General features: G+C 40.5%; 1 protein-coding gene across 1 annotated transcript in view; it reads right to left on the reverse strand.

The window, feature by feature from the left end:
- LOC5576274 (titin) overlaps positions 1 to 13817 on the reverse strand; it is a 351555-nt gene extending 337738 nt beyond the window's left edge. The window contains exon 1 of the mRNA XM_021842989.1: positions 12916 to 13817. The gene's annotated coding sequence lies outside the window, so the exon portion shown is untranslated. The remainder of the gene's footprint in view (positions 1 to 12915) is intronic.
- Positions 13818 to 15180: the final 1363 nt, after the last annotated feature.

The following is a 15180-nucleotide window of genomic DNA, read 5'->3' on the forward strand; positions in this document are numbered from 1 at the left end:
ATTTTATTCCGCAACATCAGTTTATCATCACTTGAACAGAATATGACAAAGATCGATCACCTTGTGTGCAGCGATTTTCTGGACTTCGCATTGCAATTTTCTAGAACTTTTCCTGTGTTGTAAACATTGGCACATTATCGAACAGCATGCATACAACAAATTTGGTTTTATGTTTGAAATAACTGATTATTCGCAAGTTGATTGTCATGACAATTTTGCTTTTGGTTGTATCCCTATCCGCAAAAGTATGGATAAACGGGTTGTGAGCAAGCTTGCTTTATTGTTTGTTTTTCGTCTCCTTTGATGACAATTTGATTCACTGGATAGCGCCCAACAAGTGCCACGGTGTCCCTCAGACTGCTATTATCATAAAAAAAAAATCTCCATCAAATCTGTGCTCACCAGTCGATTACTTACACTGAACTGCATGTCCAGTTAAACTTTCAATATTTCGTAGTACTCATTTTGATTTTACGCCCTTTTTATGGTGTAGATTCACAAATTCCAAGGAAAACGGTGATATTTGAAGGCTATTATCAGAAAATCCTTCGTCAGAGCTTGGTTCAGAATTAGTTTCTTTAGGATTTTTATCTCTTGGCCGATTTTTGTAGTAATGGAACGACAGTCGGGGTCAAGATCATGCTGGCTCATCAAGAAAGCTAATCAAAACTATATATATGTTATTCCAAAAAACCTAAGGATCAAAACTTCGAACAGACGATTTCTACACTGAAGATCATTTTTGGAAGGCAGATATCGTTATTCAACGCCAGATGCTTTCGCGAGGAGTTCCTGCAGGAATGGCTCCAGTGATTCCTTCAGTAAAGCTTTAATAGGATTCTTCCTAGAATTTCTCCAAGGATTCCTCGAGGATCTGTTTCAGGAATTCTCCCATAAATGCTCTGGATTTTTACGGAGATATCTACCGGGATTTTTCAATCGATTTTTTCTGGTATTCCTTCAGAGATTCATCTAAAAAATCTATTAGAGACTTCTCCAAGAATTCCTCTAAGAAAACCTCTACCGAGATATCTCAAGGCATTCTCCAAGAATTGATTCAGAAGTTACACTAGGACAATCTTTGCAAGGATTACTCACGATATTGCTCTAGTGATTTCTCCAGAGTTTTCTCCGAGGATTCCTTCACGGATACATACAAAAATATCCCCAAGAAGTCCTCTCGAATTATTTCAATTTTTTTTCCGGAACTCTTTCACAACTCGCTCCAGGGATTTTACCAGGAATTTATCCAGGGATTTCATCAGGAATTTCTTCATGTGTTCTACAACTTTCCCCAGGGATTTCTCGACAGATTCGTTCTGGTCCTTCAAGAGCTCCTCTTGTAATTCATCCAGAGATTCTCCCATGCAAGTTTTGATTGACTGCAGGATTTTCATCAGATAATAACCTAACAATTTCTCCAAGAATCACATTAGGATAATCTCTATGAAAATTCCTTCAGTAAAATCTCTACATTAATTCCTTTTGAAAAATCTGTTCATGTTTCCTCCAGAGATTTCACCTGAGATTTCTGCAAAAAATTCTTCTTGGATTCCTCCAAGGATAATCCAAGGGATTTTTTCAGAAAAATCTCAGGGGATTTTCCCGGGATTTCGCTAGGGATTCCAACCAAAAAAATCTCTACAATGATTCTTCTTAGAATACCTCCAACGACCCTCCAGGGTTTCCTCCAGATATACCTACAGGAGTCCTTCAGTAACTAGCTTAGATAATCCTTCCTACAGGAGTTTTACAGAGACTCCTTCAGGGATTACTGTAGGAAAATCTCTATAGGGATACCTGCAGAGATTTCTCTAGCGTTTTCTTCAGAAATTCCTCCAAATCTCCAATGTCTTGAGCTTCTTCCAGAAATGAGATAGTAGAGAATCGACTGTGTTTTTTATGAAACATGCAGTGTTTTTATAAAAAAAATCGTTGAAAAAATAAAAACTGCGTAGCCAAAAACCCTCTTTTTTCCATGGATTTTCTTAGGAATTTCTCCAGAGATTTAATCGGGAATTAAATTTAATTAAGAATTTCTCTAGGATTTTTACGAGAATTTCACCGGGGATCCCTCTAGATTTTTTCAAGTTCCTTCAGAGATTGCTCGAAGAATCCTTCCAGGAACTTATCCTGAGATTTCTCAATAAAATCTTCAAGAAAGGAGCTCCTGGAGGAATCTCTAAAAAAGTTCACGGTGGAAACCCTGGAGGTCTTCTTGTTTTTATTGATAAAATCCATAGAGGAATTCATGGATGAATCTCTGTAGGAATCTGAAGAGGATTTTTTTAAAGCATTCCCGGAGGATGTTTTGGAGGCCAAGAACAAATTTCTGGAGAAATTCCAAAGGGAACTCCAGAAGAATTATGTAGTGATTTTCCTAATAATTCATGTAGTGATTTTTCTACGAGAATTCCGGAAGGAAACTCTTGAGGAATCTCAATAAGAATTTATAAATTATTTATTGTAGAATCTCTGATGAATGATGGAATCTTCAAGAAATTCTGAAGTGATCTCTGGAAAAAATCTCAGGAATAATTCCCAGAGGAATCTTGAGAAGACTGCATGAAGAATTTCTGGAGAAATATATAAAGTAATCCTATGAGAAATTGTCGTAGTGTAACCTGGAGAAAGCGTTAAAAACATCTCTGCAAAAATTCCTATAGAGATTTTCCCAGATGAATCCTTAGAGATGTTTCTGAAAGAATTGTTTGAGGAATATCAGGAGAAATCACTTGGAGAATCTTTAAAAGAATCTTTGAAGAAATCCTTGAAGTAATAGGCAATAATACATGGAGAAGTTTCATGAGGAATCCTTGGGAAAATCCCTGGAAAAATCCCAGTAAAGATTTTACTGGAGGAATCTGTGGTGGAATCACTGGAGGCATTTCGGCAACTCTCAACGAAATCGCTATAGGAATACATTTATAAATATCCCTGCAAAAAATTCTGGAATAATCCTGGAGGAATCCCAGGAGGAACTCCTTGTAAAATTCATAAACGAATTGTATAAGGTATTTCTGGAGCCCTTATCTGGAAGCGAACAAAAATGCTTCCCGGAGAATTCTCTGACAAAACCACCAGAATAGGCCCTAGAGAAATCGCTGTAGAGATTGCGTACAGATTATTTTGGAGGAATTTCTGGTTGGTATTATCCCTGGAGGAATCTTCGAAAATGTTCCTGGAGATATCTTAGGATGAGTCTCTGGAGACATTTCGAGAGGAATCTCTGGAAGTGTTTCTGGAGGATTTACTAGAACCCTATTTGAACTGGTCCCAAAACTGTGATTGCTATCAACAGTTATAATTCATCAGCGATAAAATGACTTTTTAGTTATAGGTAAATAACATGAATTATGACTTGTCTAATGATGACGATTCCTTATATAATCATTTAGGGGTCTATTTTGTAAATCGAGCAGATTTATATGACTTGTCTTCGGTCACTATCGATCAAAGTAAGCATGCATATTTCAGACGTCACCCGTCGACTCCCATAATAATCCAGTCACATAAAGTGACAACTGTCGAAAAACTCGATTGTCAGGGCCGTGTCGAATGAAATTTTTGGTCGACAGTGACTCCGGTTGAGTCATATTGATCGACTCGACTTATAAAATAGATCCTTTATTTTCCGATATATACATGCAAAATTATCAATCAGCCAAAGAGCTGCCCGTAAATAACAGTAGAAGTTCGCATAAGGACATTAAGCTGAGAAGCAGTCTCTATATCGGTTAGGGCGTAAAACCAGAAACCAGAAACAAGAAAAAGAATTTTATGTGCGATTTTTGGCATGGTGTCAATTTAAATTTTGATATAAAATCATGAAGCTGTCGCATGATGGAACTATATGATGGTCTGAAAATGTCCACATCACACCCTACCGGAACCGGTTCCGGAATACTCGGATCAAATCTGACCAAATCTAGTTGTTGGTCCTCAGAATGGCCATTCTCAGAAAAAAATGACCAGTCTATTCTAGAGTTCTATATCTTTCATTAAAAGCTAAAAGAATAAAAATGGATTTTTGACAGCGTTCCAAAGTCATGGGTTATTTTTGACCCTTAAGGATAAGTAGCCCGTCATTCGTTTTGGCAACAATGATGACTTTTCAGCTTGCATATCAAAGTGATGAAACTCCGTCTTGATAGTTTATATTGACTTGAAAAAATATCACTGTACGCGTTAACATGCATAAAGTACTCTGATACTATTTCAGCTGTGTCAGTGCAAAACCAACTGATTTTCTGTGATTTGAAATCGTGAGATGAATTAGCAACAATCATTAACGACGCGTACAAATTTTCAATGGCGGCCTACTTCGCCTTAAAACTTGCTTGGTTGGTGGTTGGCAACCTAATGACAATTATATTCTAATTTACAGCTAAGTATGCTGTTTCGTTCCACAAAAGTAAAAATTTCTGCGCAAGAAATGGTCAAGAAATTTTCTACAGGGAGTTCCATTTGAATTGACATTTCTTTTCAACTGCGTACTGCGATCAAAGCTAAATGCTTCTTTTGAACATTTCTTGCAAGAAATTTCCCACGCATCGAAATAGGCGTTTACTTTTCTGCTGAAGTGCATACTTCCCATTAAGCCTGATGCGCTGCTGACAAGTAATTTATTGGCCTATCTTGATGCATGGGAAATTCCTGCGAGCAATCGATCAAGTGAGCGTTTTTTTTTCCTGATCGCAGTACGCAGTTGAAAAGAAATGTAAGTTCAAACGGGAATCGCTATAGAAAATTTCTGCAAAAAATTGGCGAAGAATTTCTTCTGCGATTCCTTTTCAGCAGCAAATCAGGCTTTATGCATAATGTGTAGCGCCACTGAAAGTTTCTTTTAGCACAAAAATATTTGTTTTCAGATGCTAGAAAAAGTCAGAAAATTTCAGATTTCTCAACAAAGTTACAGCTCCTTTACCGTGCTGATTGGTCAAAAATGACCCCAATGCTCAAGGAAGGAGAGGAAGTTGGTCTCAGTCGAGAAGTAGAATGCAACATTTCGTTGAACGGAATGACTAAAAAGGACGATTTTTCGTAACTACAGTACCAGCATTGTGTTTATTTGGTATCGAGTAGATCGAATTGTTTGTTGTTGTGTGCAATAATGTGTAGAGTAAATGTTCCAATAGTGGAGGTACTAAGCACGAATCAATTTCATGTAACCGCTAAATAATTTCATCGCAGTAACCAACGGCATGTCAGTAAAAAGTAATACCTCCACTATTGATACACTGTTCCTTTAGTTGTCTTAAATTTTTAATTTGTATTCCAAAAGTTGCGGTATGGATCAATGCACGAGATCACTAATTTGACGTTTGAGCGGTGCCGAATTCACTGGTTTCCATGGTCACATAAATAACACCGCACCGTTAACACGTCAAATTAGTGAACCCGTACATAGGTCCATCCGTTGGTTTCTTATGGCATCCTTCAATATAGTTTAATAGAAATTTTACAGTAGCATTCAATTCACACTACATTGAAATTAAAATATTTGTTTCTGTGTATGTTATTTTTCTATCATACAAAAAAATCACTAAAAAATACCGTTGGAAAGCTTTAAAACTGTAGATTTTTTTTTGTATACTTTACTCAAAACTGACTAAAATTTCACTTACACCCCTTTGAATGTGGGCTCTTCAATTGATGTATGAAATGAACTAAATTTGAAGGAATTCAAACTGATAACCCGTAAAAGCTGCAAATTGCACAATGGTCGAGCTCCATATAAAGGAGGGGCCAAAACTACCAAAAACATTTTTGAGATTTTTATGTTTTTCATATTATTATGATCCTTAATTGGCACGGTAAATGGCTGGGCATGGCGTACCATTGGTACCTCGCGTACATACAGGAATAAAATAGACCCCATTGTGTGGTCCTTAGCCTCTTGCCTAGCAACTCCTATCCCTACCTCCTCGTGGTACTGGCCGGGGTACGAGTAACCTTGGGGAAGATCGGGTAACCAACCCCCGGTGGGAACTTTGGTCGTATGCTGACAGGGAAGGGGGCAAACCTTGAGCGTCTGTACTCCATGTTAGGAGCGGCTCACAACAGCGTCTGTTCCCCATGTCAGGGGCGGCTGATCATCGTCCGAGTGCCAGAGAAGGACTCTAAGCTGAACTGCGCACTATGGCCCTCCGAACATATAGGGGGAATGGTCCTCCGGAAATCTAGGAGGTTGGTGTCAGGCCCTGCAATCCAGCCGTAAAAATACACCAGCACAGGAACGTCAACGAGAGAATACGGACCGGAACAATCGGCAAAGACCACAGCGACGAAAATGGACTTGCGATTGGAAACTCGGTACGTGGAACTGCAAATCTCTCAACTTCATCGGAAGCACACGCATACTCTCCGATGTACTGAAGATCCGCGGTTTCGACATCGTAGCGCTGCAGGAGGTGTGCTGGACAGGTTCGATGGTGCGAACGTTTAGAGGTAATCATACCATCTACCAGAGCTGCGGCAACACACGTGAGCTGGGAACAGCTTTTATAGTGATGGGTGATATGCAGAGGCGCGTGATCGGGTGGTGGCCGATCAACGAAAGAATGTGCAAGTTGAGGCTCAAAGGCCGGTTCTTCAACTTCAGCATCATAAACGTGCATAGCCCTCACTCCGGAAGCACTGATGATGACAAGGACGCATTTTACGCGCAGCTCGAACGCGAGTACGACCGCTGCCCAAGCCACGACGTCAAGATCATCATAGGAGATTTGAACGCTCAGGTTGGCCAGGAGGAGGAGTTCAGACCGACGATTGGAAAGTTCAGCGCCCACCGGCTGACGAACGAGAACGGCCTACGACTGATAGATTTTGCCGCCTCCAAGAACATGGCCATTCGCAGCACCTACTTCCAGCACAGCCTCCCGTATCGATACACCTGGAGATCACCACTGCAGACGGAATCACAAATCGACCACGTTTTGATCGATGGACGGCACTTCTCCGATATTACCGACGTCAGAACCTATCGTGGCGCTAACATTGACTCCGACCACTACCTGGTGATGGTGAAACTGCGCCAAAAACTATCCGTCATTAACAATGTACGGTATCGACGCCCGCCTCGGTATAACCTAGCGCGACTGGCCCAACCGAACGTCGCTACCGCATACGCGCAGCATCTCGAGGTAGCGTTGCCGGAAGAAGGCGAGCTTGACGAAGCCCCTCTTGAGGACTGCTGGAGCAACATAAAAGCAGCCATCAACAACGCAGCCGAGAGCATCGTCGGGTGGAGGACATGTGACGATTGGTTCGACGATGAATGCAGGCAGGTTTTGGAGGAGAAGGATGCAGCGCGGACTGCAATGCTGCAGCAAGGAACGCGACAAAACGTGGAGCGATATAAAAGAAAACGAAAGCAGCAAACCCGCCTATTCCGGGACAAAAAGCGCCGCCTGGAAGAAGCGGAATGTGAAGAAATGGAACAGCTGCATCGTTCACAAGAAACGCGAAAGTTCTACGAGAAGCTTAACGCATCCCGAAAAGGCTTCGTGCCGCGAGCCGAAATGTGTAGGGATAAGGACGGAAGCATCTTGACGGACGGACGTGAGGTGATTGAAAGGTGGAGGCAGCACTACGATGAACACCTGAATGGCACGGAAAACACAGGTGCTGAGGGTCACGACAGCGGAGGAAGGGGCTACGTCAGCACGGCGGATGAAGGAAACCAACCTGCCCCTACATTGAGGGAAGTTAAAGATGCCATCAACCAGCTCAAGAATAACAAGGCCGCTGGTAAGGATGGTATTGGAGCTGAACTCATCAAAATGGGCCCGGAGAGGTTGGCAGCCTGTCTGCACCGGCTGATTGTCAGAATCTGGGAAACGGAACAGCTGCCAGAGGAGTGGAAGCAAGGGGTCATATGCCCCATCTACAAGAAGGGTGACAAACTGGAATGTGAAAACTATCGTGCGATCACTATCCTGAATGCCGCCTACAAAGTGCTATCCCAGATTATCTTCCGTCGTCTATCACCAATAACAAATGAGTTTGTGGGAAGTTATCAAGCTGGTTTCATCAACGGCCGCTCGACAACGGACCAAATCTTCACTGTACGGCAGAAATGCCGTGAATACCAAGTCCCAACGCATCACTTGTTCATTGATTTCAAAGCGGCTTATGATTGCATCGACCGCGAAGAGCTATGGAAAATCATGGACGAGTATAGCTTTCCCGGGAAGCTCACAAGACTAATAAGAGCAACGATGGACGGTGTGCAGAATAGTGTGAAGATTTCTTGCGAACACTCCAGTTCATTCGAATCCCACCGAGGACTTCGACAGGGTGATGGACTTTCGTGCCTGCTGTTCAACATCGCGCTAGAAGGTGTCATGCGGAGAGCCGGGTTCAATAACCGAGGTACGATTTTCACAAGATCCAGCCAATTTGTTTGCTTCGCGGATGATATGGATATTGTCGGCAGAACATTTGGAACGGTGACAGACCTGTACACCCGCCTGAAACGTGAAGCGACAAACGTCGGCCTGGTGGTAATGCGTCAAAAACAAAGTACATGCTGATAGGCGGAACCAAGCGCTACAGAGCCCGCCTGGGAAGCAGTGTTACGATAGACGGGGATACTTTTGAGGTGGTTGATGAGTTCGTCTACCTCGGATCCTTGTTCACGGCTGATAACCAGGGTTGGGAAAAATCTTGAAATTCACTCTACAGTAGCTAAGCAAGGCAAATCACAGTCAGTGAAATTCACGCTCATCGCTGCTGTAGGCAAATATCCATGAAAATAGCAAAAATACTGAAACCCTCACCGCTCAGCGAATTCATAACGGATTCAAATGATTTTTTGTCAGTTCACTGGCCGACATGTCTAGTTTCTAGACGTGGCCAGAGGAACTCTGGAATATTCCTATGGCCGGAGTTATTCCGGTGGGTCACTGGGTCAAGTCGGGTTAAAAAAGGCTATTTTTTGGGACATGCCAAGTTACCTTTATTTATTTGCAATGACAATCATTTTAATTTGCATTAATCATTAAGATCTGATATTCAAGATTATAAATGAAGAGTTTTGCAGCGTTTAAAATATACCGGATCTGGCCATTCGGACGTAATGCTCGGAAGATCCCGCTGTAGATTTGTTGGATTCCAAACCGTTTCAATTCTCGAAAAGTTGAGATTAAACATAATTGTGCACTAAAATGCCTTCCCATAAGCTTTGAACAGATGTTTAGATACAAATTGGCCACTTCATCGTAAGTTTGAGGCGTCTCGGAACCCGAAAATGGTCATTTGTAGGATTAATCAAATTCAAAACTCATAGTTATCCAATTCAATCGTTTCTCAAAAGGTTTACACTGATGCAGTTTTCTTAAAATTCCGCCATGTGGTGGCCACATTATAGCCGATTCCGGAAATTATCTGTGACATGAAATTTGACTACCTTCAGGGGCACAAACGCACTGTACCCTTCCAATGGGGACGGACCTAGTGTAGTGGTTAGAACACACGCCGAGGACCTGGGATCGAATCCCATCCCCGAGATAGTCACTAAAAATAAAAAAATCAAGTGACGACTTCCTTCGGAAGGGAAGTAAAGCCGTAAACTAAGTATATACTTAGTTTTTTGTATACGAAACGCACTCATTAAGTATATCCGAGATGATTCAGCCTTGGGCTGCAAATCTCGTTGATAAAGATAATAATAATAATAATAACAATCATTAGGTATGTTTGAAAATGAAAGCTTGATTTTCATTGCTAGGTTGGCGGTGATATGGTTCCGGATTGCTAAGGATCCTTTGATTGCTTTGTGTTAAACAAAAAAATGTTGATTTGACAGCTGCTATGGATTGATTCGACTTACTTTGTACGAGTGTACGGGACGAAACAAAATTTACAAATGAACACAGAAAAAAGCGTTTTGTGTGAGGAAACTCATCAATCTAACGATTTTATCCACCGTGTTTTGCGAGTATTATGTAATTTGTAAAACAAACAAGTAAACATGAACTTTTATGCGACTTCTGATTCATAAAAATGAACCTTTATATAATTGTTCTCATCATTTACTTCAATTGCTGGTAAAATAAACTAAGTAATGCATTGATATCTCCAAATTGGGAATGGATTCAAGAATGTATCCAGCTTTTTTCGCTAGCTTGCTATAAATTTTTAATCACCCCCTTTTGACATTTCTTGTCCACACTATAATTTTTTATAGCTTCATCGAAGCAAGCTTTGTGTTTGAGTTTTATTTTGACGACGATTTATTTATTGTCACAATCTAGGTCACAATTTTTCAATTTGTAGATATTAGACGGAAAACATTGGAAAATAATTTTAATTTTTAATAATGTTTTGCCTTTTTCAGGTTTATGGTAATGGGTTCAGCTAGTGAAGACAAATTATGCCTTACTTCATGCTGAATAATATTTTGGATAGCAGTTTTCTTGGAAAGATGCCACTGAACCATTGACCAACGCTCAACAGTACAATGATTTTGAAAAGAATTGTGCCAAAATTCAATAAAAGGTTGAAGTGTTGTTAGTTTAAAATGTTAGTCGTATTCGCAACAGTTCAATTACGATTTGCCTATACTCAAGTGTGAATTAACTATAGCCGCCCCTTTTGATGTGGCAAATTACGACATTTTGTTTACGTCTGGAAATCGTTTCAATAGGCCGCTTTCATCCTTTGTTTAATGTGCCCAACGGACCCATTTGATTTTTCTGGGAAACATTTTGTAGCGTATTTTCTGTTTTAGACCGGTATCCGGCAAAAGCAAAAGGGACGGTGGGCACCTTTGTTTGCTGCAAGCACTCTATGAAGGGAAAATATTTCCAAAATGCTAGCTAATGGTATTTCAAATTGAACCTTTGTTTGCCCTAGTTTAATAATGTCACAAACTATCGATGCCACATTACCAAGATTCAGACTTCCTTTACTTTGGTTTATTCATATTTTTAACACTACTTTAGCTTCAAATCATCTCAAGTTAAAATGCCGATAAAAAACATTTCCAATATTCTGCAACAATGGCTACGCAGTGATACAACCCCTCATAGATAATTTGTTGATTTCCATTTCTAGGATAAGTAGCAGCAGTGATTCGTCATAGGATTATAATTTCAGTGGATAAGATCAATCAATTCCTTCAGTTGATTACCTGCAATGAAAATAGAAATGCATTCAAAATTAAATCAAGTTATTTGATGAGACTTTGGATACGAAAAATGCACAACAAGTGAAGTGAAAATTCTTGACAGTTGAATCAACAAACGCAAAACCCTGCCTACTAAGACCTTACTATAAAATCTGTAGGCAAAACATATCTAAATCGAATCACCCCTTGTTGTTTTATAGCTAGCGTAAAAAGCTGGATAATGCAAAATATACAGTTAAAAAACGTTAAACAAGTGCTCAACTTGCCCCGCCCTGTATTTAACGATCAACGCTGCGTCATCGTAATCATCGTCGTCATCATCAAAACTTCAAAAGCAGGTTTTCTGTTGAAAACTAAAAATTATTCGATGAAGATGTGTGCACCGTGTTTCGGTTGGAGAACAAAATACAGTGAACACATTTTCCTGTAAATTTTCTTGATTTTGAACGAAAAAATTGCTTTTGAAAATTCCGAAATCAAAGACGGATCCTGCCCTCTTCTTCTTCTTTCCAGTGTTACGTCCCAACTGGGACAGACCCTGCATCTCAGCTTCTTATAAGCACTTTCACATTTGTTAACTGAGCGCATTCTTTGCCGATTGACCATTTGTGCATGTGTATACCGTAATTTCGGGTGAAATTGATCATTTTTCACGGTTTTTCTAGGTTGTTTTCTATAATGTTAACAATGCCAAACAACTAAATGCAGGAAAACAAGTACGAAGGTGAGCCTCATCGACTCATGTATGTACCGAAATTTTCTAACAAATGTCTATTCAATGTTAACAAATATCTCTAAAATATAAAATCAGGAGATCTCATTTCGGGGTGAAATTGATCACTTGTCAATGCAATTATTGCTAGTTTTCAAAACAACTCTACATGATAAATTTGAGGTCTCTGAATCCGAATATGCTTGTCAAAATCTTAACAATGCAATATTTATATAAATAACGAATAGTTTAATTTCAAGAATTACGCGGAAACCGCCTAAATGTATGCAATTTCCTAAGGAAATCAATGATATCTAACAGAAGTTTAATTATTTCAACCATTTGAGCTAATTGGTACGAGTTTTGGTGATGAAATCTGGTTTGCGGATAAATCTCGAGCATCCTCACAAACTTTCAGGTTTATACTATGTTAAAATCCTTGCTTAGAAATAGAAGCTTATAAGTGTTTGTCAATACTGTACCGTGCATGATTTTGAAATTTTATATTATTTTCATAGTAATAAACATTCTTCAACGCAAAAAACACACACAATTCGACAATAGTTACGACAAACAACGTTCATTTACTGCAGCCTACATTGATATTTGTGCTCCATTACGCATAAATAAAATCGTGTGATACGATGATCAATTTCACCCTTCTGATCAATTACACCCGATTTTACGGTAACGTATGGCAGGTATGAAGATACTCTTTTCCCTGGGCAGTCGAGAAAACTCCCCATACGAAAAGATCCTCGACGGGCGAGATTCGAACCCACGACTCTCAGCTTGGTCTTGCTGAATAGCTGCGCGTTTACCGGTATCTGGGTCCCTATATAAGTATATCTGTGGGTTAATGTGGGTTAATGCCTTAAAAAGGGCGTAACATTAAAACAGGCCCTTCGATTTTATTTGAAATAATACGACTGGTGAGCACAGATTTGAAGTTTTTTTTTCTGATAATAAAGGTCTATGGAGCACCGTGAATGCGTTAAGCGCGCGCATTCAACGTTCTTGAAAGAAGATCCGTAGCCTATTCACTTGATCGAAAAGCGTAGGTACTTACCACTAAAACTGCAGATGAAGATGGAAGCCAATCCGATTCCGTAATCCAGCTTGAGGGAGGGTGGGGTTGATGAGAAATCTCCTTGATTCCGTAATTTATGCACTAGTTCACGCGGGCTGCTGTGAGATGAAGAGTCGTTCGTTATTCAACACCGCCCCAAAAGTAGTCGCATTATGGCCACCTGAGTAATCACTGACAATTTTTCACTTGAACTAACAGAACCCTGAAGCATGGGCTCGGCACGGCACTCATACACGGAAAACAATTGTTTTAAAAAATGACGACGAGGGGATGTTTTATGTGGGTGGAGGCACTCAATTCGAGATCCTAGTGTCGAAGAGTTTAATCATAATAGTTGTCAACATAAATTTGTTGACAAATTGTACAGAAACAGTTGTTGTTATGATATTTATATATTAATAAGTGTCATTTGAGAGTTTTTTTTAGTTGTTGACCCGGGGATTTGTATAGAACTGCTTTGTTTGAAAATTCATAATATGCTTGAAGTTTTATCTTGTATTTTTGCGTTTCCAAGTTTAACGCACACAAGAGAACACACTGTCAACGAAAAACCGCAAATGTGCTTTCTGGTGTGCGAGATCATTCCGGTTTCCACGTACTAGACTGAGGATGCGGTATTATTTTACCGAATGCTCAATGTATCACATTCAACTCGTACGTTCCGGCTGTCTTCTTACGAAATGATTTGATTTACGTGACGCCGTTATTTCACCGTTAAAACGTCACCAAACTCACGATAAATGTTAAACTTTCAGCGGGACTGTGTCCTTCGGATCCGACGCAACACGCTGTGCGAAATTCAAATCTTCCTAATGCGGCGGCGGCGAAAGCTCGTTGAAGAAATGCGCGTTTACAAACGATGACAGACGACATGCGACTGATCGAGGCCAGCGGCGACGAACCAACTGATAGAGGGCACTACCATGACGAATACGACTGCGACGACGACGACGACGATAGAAATGCATCATCTCCTTCTTTGCCCGACAAAGTTGGCGGCGGTTTGGGAAATAGCGGGGGTGCGTCGCCATTTCAGGCCAATCCAAGTGAGCACTGCTGCTGCTGCTGCTCGCACAAAACAAAACAAAGCAGGCGAGGCTGTAAAAAAATGTGGAAATGTGCGGTAGCGCGACTAGCGAAAATGAATGAAATGCGTGATGCGGAGGAGGCACCAGAAAGAGCGAGAGTGAGAAAAACTGGCGGCGGCCAAGAACGGGAAGCGAACCGAGACGGCCCGGTTCAGAAGTTCTCGGATATCTCGGAGACTGGCTGGCAAAACGAACCGCTCTGGACAGGTTGGTTTAGCTTTATCGGGTACACTGAAACCACCATTTGCACTAGGGGAACTTACGTATTCTCGGCAGCTTAAGCCGATGCCGTGCTTCTTTTGTATTTTTCTCGGACATCAGCAGATAAATTCCGTGTTTGTCTATTTACATTTATGCGTTGTTCAATCCTCTATCGATTCACACCCACAAACTTGTCAAAATGCTTTTGGAAACGTTTTTACAACGCTGCGAACATCCCTTGTCAGTGTGACTATTGTCGGCAGCCTCATTCTCTTCGGCAACTTTGCCATAACAACTGCTGGTGAATCTCTTCGGCAGCTCCAAATCAGTCGCATTTTGAGGCGTGCTCATTTGAATCGATGGCATATCCGGCGATATCGTTTGTTTAGTCTCGGAAATCTCGCCAGCGGGAAGCGGACAGAACAAAGAATCATCTGAATGTTTCCACTGATGTGTTTCGATAGAAAAATACTGTGTATTTGGCGTTTGAAATTTGGTTGCCGATAATAGTCGAATGGTGCCGAAGCCGTAAGTCTCCCTATATAGAAACATATAACACAAAAATTTATAATACGTAAATCAGAACGTAAAAATGATCAGAGGAGTTTTTTTTTTTTAACTGGACTCCAAACTTTGTAGATTATGTTTGTCCTAGTCTGCATGCAAACCAAAAGGAAAAATGTAACCAAAGACCAAATAAGACATGGTAGTCGGGCTCAGAATGGGTACCACTTGTAGTACTACATTTGGTCCCTTGGTACTGCAAAAGGTACCCAAGTTTGACAGATCGCAGTACACTTTGCACGGCATTCTAGAATTTGCTCTACATATTACTTTTAGAGACCATTCTAATATATAGACTTTAGGGACATTTCATTTGAAATAGAGTCTTTTCATAGACTTTCATTAAAATAGTGACCAAATCTTTACAACGATTCTTTCTACTAGTAATGCG

Source organism: Aedes aegypti, chromosome 1 (genome assembly GCF_002204515.2).
Source record: "Aedes aegypti strain LVP_AGWG chromosome 1, AaegL5.0 Primary Assembly, whole genome shotgun sequence".
NCBI lineage: Eukaryota > Metazoa > Arthropoda > Insecta > Diptera > Culicidae > Aedes > Aedes aegypti.